The 6,059-nt window shown below is 41.6% G+C and overlaps 1 non-coding gene across 1 annotated transcript; it reads right to left on the bottom strand.

Annotated features, from left to right (window-relative positions):
* Positions 1-4,378: 4,378 nt before the first annotated feature.
* On the bottom strand, positions 4,379-4,450 carry TRNAE-UUC. Its single transcript has one exon. It is a non-coding gene; the product is annotated as a tRNA-Glu (tRNA).
* Positions 4,451-6,059: the final 1,609 nt, after the last annotated feature.

Genomic DNA, 6,059 nt, shown 5'->3' with positions numbered 1-6,059 from the left:
TGTATATTCTCATTTTATGTCTGTCATATATAATGTACAACAACAATCTTCATTACAGATGTTCAAGATGAGTCATCAGTATGCTCTTATGCTCCTTATACAAAGGTCAAACACTCTTTCCTTTCTCCCTCTTCATGATGTAGCCCTATCCAAATTAACTTTTACAGGTAAGCAACTAGTGAATGAGACAAGACAACAGTACCTCAGCCTTTCATTGCCCTCTAGTGCAGTATTTTATACATAGGCATCTCTAATGAATGTCATATTGTTGGTCTAAGTAGTGTTTTACATGCTGGAATCTCAGGAATTACAGTAAATAAAGTGGAACAACAAAAATGCCACTCTAAGCTATGTCACATGATGGTCACTGCTTGAATCAGAACAAGCAGGAAGAGAAGAGAGAGGAAGTTGTTATCTGTCTGACAAGGTAGCATGGTTGCTCCTAAAGAAGGCTGATGCACAAGAGTTATGGATTTGGGTCTTGAAAATAGAGACATGTGACTTCTACTTAAGTATTTTGTTTTAATCTTTTAAAAGTGAGTCACGGCAGTTTTGCATCTTGGGTGCCCTACGGAACTTAGGTAGCAGTGGAAGGATAGAGATTCAAGACCTCATGAAGGCACTATGAAGGCACTATAAAGGCGCAGAGTATGTTTCCATCTCAGGTTTGCACTACCTAAAAAAAAATTCAAATGTACATCTCAAAGATGATGAACCTGCTCATTCCATCTGCTTTTTCATGTGAACAAGGGAATGGCCTTAGAGTAATGATGTTAACATCATGACATTAAATTATATGACTATTTCTTTCATTTGACAGTGGAATTTGCTATTGTATTGGTGTGGTCCTACTTTCTCATGGTTAAAATAAATGATTTTGTTCACCCTTGCAGGAATGTAAAAACTGCATCCAAGAGTTGAACTTCTGCTGCTAGTAAAGTCAGCGGAGGTTCTGCTATTGATTCCACAGAAACAGAATTCAGATCTAATGGCTTGCTTGTGTTATACCAAAGTTAGATTACAATGCCTACAATATTGTCTGCTGCATAGGGCATAAAAACTTGTTTCTAAGAAGGACTGATTATTTTGACAATGGGAAAAGCCCTCCTCTTGGAAGGCCTTGTGGTGACCCACTGGAGCCATACTCCAGGGCCAAACACAAGGCCACGCACCTAAAGCTATAGTAGTGAACATCAGCTTGCAACATCCAAGCTGCAGTACCTTCCTTGTCATCCAGAGGCGTAGATGAATGTTAAGTCAGGCGGTCTGAGTACTTCAGCAGTCAAAAATGTTTCTGTCTCAAACAGGAACAATGAAAAGTGATGACTGAAAACATCAAAATGTTTCCCTCTTTTCAAGTACTCAGGTGAACAGAGGGCAAAGTTTCCAGACTCTCATCCTGGACATCCTGGGATCAGTCTTCAATCATGTTTGTTGGGCAAATTATTTGTCTCATATTCTGGTTCCTTTGAGTACATCTTGTCCCTCTCTGAGAGAAAAGCTCTAATTCTCCTGGCCTTGGACTAGACCTTGGATTGAAGTAATCTTTGCAACTGTCAGCCTCATCCTGCAAGGTCCTTTAGGCTGAATGGTACTTTCATGTAAGCTTCTATGAGCAAACTTCTTAACACTGCATCACAGCTTATTTTTTATAACAGAAGATTAAAAAGCAGCATGTTTACTTTAGATTGTAGCAGGCAAACAATGTTATCTAGAAGTTTACCGTCCTTCATCAAAGAACTTGAATGGCATTTCTTTATTAATTTTTCTAGCAAGTCCCTTGCTATTAATCCTGTTCCATGTCTCCTTCAGAAATTTTTTGACTCTGTTTCCTGGAGTTTTGATTCTCTTCCATATCCTGGCTGGGATACATCCTGCCCCAGTGGGCAGAATTTGCTGAATTCAACAGCTGCACAGATGTACAGCATCAAAGCAGATGGCATTTACAGCAATCCTAAATGCAATTGTATTCCTCCTTGCCTGTGGACAGTCAGCACCTCCTAGGACGAAACACATTTTCATACTGTAAATCCGTCACAGTATTTAAAGACACTTATAAACATATGGAATTCATAAATTACTCAAGAGAAGTCCAGCATCCTTCACGACTTTTTCTGAAGCTAAATATTCTACAGAAATGCAAACTATTATTATCATGTTATGCGACCAATAGCAGTTAGAATTAGTGAAGAGATCACTGCCACTTTCTCTTTGCACTGTACTATCATAATATGTGCTTAAAGTCCATTGGACGCTTACAGTTCTGAATAACCCCCTGCTTAACAACTTATTTGTATGAGCAAAGAGAAAATGAAATTAAAACAGATTGAGCAGAACTAAGTAATGTTCATAATCTTAAAAATAGTGAGCTAACTAAGTTAGGATGAGTAAATCATTTTATCTCCATTTCCATCAGATTTAAAATCAGGATAGTTTGAAGAAAACGAGTCAGCTGTTGTTACTGACAAAATATGCACACCATTTTCTATTGGAATGTCTGGGGCAAAGCGAACTGATACAAGAACAGCTGGATGTACTTTGAGGAAACAATAAAAAAAAAAGAAAAACGAAGGCAGCTTCAGGGGGCATTTTGATATAAAAAGAATTTGTCTGAGATGGTTATGGTCCATTAGATTAATGCTTGAGCAAAAGACAGTTGAAGCTGAAGTCTCCCTATCAGCTTTGTTGGACTTTTGATGAGGCCATAAAGCAGATTACAGTGTGAGCTGAACTCCATCCTTAGCTATTGCAGGTGTTACTCTTCCAGATACAAATTACTGGCAACTAAAAAATACTGAGGGACATTAAGTGTTTCTAGCAGATGACACTGAACTAGTCATTGAAAAAAAAGACTTGCTTCTGATTAATGAGTATTTGGTGCGATTTCAATACATTGTGGTTACCCTGACCTGCAGCTTTCTGCAACCTCTGGAAGTTTATTCCACTGCTGTACTTGGACCATACAGACAAAGGTCTCTCCTGTGGTGAAAACTGTAACATTAGATGGTTTTCTGTTTGGACTTACCACATAAGTCTGTTTGCTAATTCACTCTTTGTTCCACAGACATGTGTTATGGGTCTGGAGAACAGCATGCTGAAAAGAAGTAAGGGGAGAGGTGAGATGGGGCCGGTAGAGGCCAATGGAGCAGAGAGCACATTTCTTCAAGATGCAAAGTTATTTCAGCTTTCCCTGTTCCAGAAGGTAGAGTGGTCCCAAGGCAGCATAACATTGGCTTTTCTCCTTTCCCTCTCTCAGCAGCCACTTCTTCCACAGAGCTTGTCCAGCCAGAGGAGAGAACTTTGTTTTGAACAAGGATAATTTTATCCTTTTTCTGGAATGCTGTCTCAGCTAGAAAGTGAAATGAGAATAGTTGAGGGAGTCTATGGATTCCTATTTAGGTGAAAAATGAGACATTGATCTCTTTCAGCCCACTAGAAACACTGTGGAACAGAAGCTTTTTATTTTTATTTAATTATTAATGATCGAATAGCAATGATAATAACTCACCCAGTACTGTCTGGCAGCGTGTAATTTTAATTCATCTTTACTTTCCAAGACTCTGATTCAATGTTATAAAATACAACTCGTAATGTGTCTTGGATTTTCCTTATCAGCATCAATAGGAGTACTGTCACTCCAAATGTAGACAAGGAGATCACGGCCCCATTCCAATAAATTTTGACAGAGCTGGTTTTCATGGGAAAAAATAGTAGGTATCATGCTTCCAGCAGCTTTGACATTCCTTAGAATGCTGATGCACAACTCAAATGACAATACATAAGCTGCATGGGCTTTACATTTTGTGTCAGAAAGCAACAGGATCACCTGAAGCCCTGCCTGGGCTGGACAATCACCTCCCTCATTCGACTTACCACCTCTCTTTTGATGCAGCCCAGAGTACTGCTGGCCTTTGGGGCTGCAAGAGCACACTGATGGCTCATGTCCAAGTTTTCATCCATTGGGTACCCCCATGTCCTTCTCCTCAGGGATGTTCTCAATGAGTTCCTCTCTCAATTCGAACACATATCTGGGATTGCCTTGACCCTAGTGCAACAACTTGCAATTGGCCATGCTGAACCTTATTAGGTTCATGTAGGCTCACGTTTCAAGCCTTTTCAGGCCCCTCTGGTTGGCTGCACCCCTCAGCCTGACTGGTGTCATCAGCAAATGTGCTGAGTGCACTCAATCATCATCATCTATGTACTGATAAAGATGTTGAAGAGCACTGGTCCCAAGATGCACCCCTAAAATTATACTTTATAGCTAATGGGAACTTCTCTTCCTTTATCCAGTCTGTGCCGCTGCCTCCTGTCAAGGCCAGTGCTTTTCTTACCCACCAAAGCCCCAAAACAGGTACCATATGGAACACTAAAAGATTTCCCACACCGGGAGTCGAACCCGGGCTGCCTGGGTGAAAACCAGAAATCCTAACCGCTAGACCATGTGGGAACACAAGAGCTAGTTGTTATCTTGACCTAAGCAAGGTTTTCAATACTGTCTCCTGTAATATCTTCACAGAAAAGCTGAAAAAGCATGAGCTAGATATGTGAGATTAGTGGTCTGAGAGGTGAACAGAAACTGGCTGAACTATTGATTTCTAAGGACCGTGTTCCTTGGTATGACAGAGGCAAGTCACTGATGGTGTACTCCAGGGTTTGATAATGAGTCCTGACCTGTTCAACATCTTTATTAATGACCTTACCAGTGTGGCAAAGTATACTCCCAGCAAATTTGCAGATGATGCGAAACTGAGAAGAGTAGCTGCTACACTATCCTGTTGTTCCATGAGACCTTGACAGAAAGGAGAAATGGGCCAGCAGGTATCCCACCAAGTTAAAGGGGAAAAGCAAAGTGCTGCAGTGCAACTCCATGCACTAGGACAAGGTGGATGGCAGCTTAGTAGAAAAGGCATTTTGGACTACAGCTGGACAAGGTTAACGTGAGCCAGCAATGTCCCATTTTGACAAAGAATGCCAATGGCCTTCTGGAAATACAACCCTTCCAACACCTTCCTCCCATCAGGTCGGGGGAGATGATCTTACCTATCTGCCTAGCATTGGTGAGGCCACACCTGGAGAGCTGTGTCTAGTTCTGGGATGCCCAGTACTAAAGAGACCTGGACTGGGACTCTTTGCTCTGGAAGAGGAAAGGCTCAGATGTACAAATGCCTGATGGAAGGTAGAAAGAATATGGAACCAGACTTTCCCACAGTGTCCATTTACAGGACAAGAAAAACAGATGTAAACTAAAATATAGGACATTCTGTTCAAACTTAGGAAAAACTGCTTTACTGTGAGTGCAGTTGGACACTGGCACAGCTTGCTCAGAGAGGTTATGAAGTCTCCAGTCTTAGAGGTGTTAAAACCTGATTAGACATAGCCCCGAGATACCTACTGTGGTTAACTCAGATTGAAGCGTGAGGTTGAACCAGGTGATTTCCAGAGGTGCCTGCCAGCCTCAGCTGTTTTGTTATTCTGTGGTTCTGTAGTTTGGTCACATACAGCTGAACAGGGAGGTACCAGGATAGCCTTCACATCCTTCACACAGGAGTGCAGGCCAAGCTACAGCCTAACCTTTCAGGATCTTATCCCTATCAGCCAAGACACTGGCAGAAAAGAGTCAAATATAGTGGAATCTTCCCAATCTCTTGAGAGTGTGCATTGGCTTGATGACAGAACCACTGGGGGCTATGATCTGATTTTGTATTAAAATCCCCTGTTCAAACTGAAATGGAGAAATGACAGTCAGCCTGAAGGGGCAACACTGTCAGAGATTCTATTTTTCCTGTGAAATTTACCTACAAACCAGGGCTGAAGATCTGGATAAGGTGGAGGCAGGGAGGAATCCACAGCTGGGAGGAGAAAGGGAGAAGGAGACGATGAGTTTTATTTTAAACATATGTATTAATCATGGCACAGAAGAGAAATAAGGGTGGGAAACTGCAGCTGGGAGGGGGAGGGCAGGCAGAGGCGCTGATGATTATTGTAAATATAATTATTAAATCATTGCTCCAAGCAGGGAACCAGGGTGGGAATATGCAGCTGGAAGGTGGAGGGCA

The sequence above is a fragment of the Coturnix japonica genome, chromosome 2, assembly GCF_001577835.2.
Source record: "Coturnix japonica isolate 7356 chromosome 2, Coturnix japonica 2.1, whole genome shotgun sequence".
NCBI lineage: Eukaryota > Metazoa > Chordata > Aves > Galliformes > Phasianidae > Coturnix > Coturnix japonica.
This window is presented reverse-complemented; position numbering and strand designations above follow the sequence as displayed.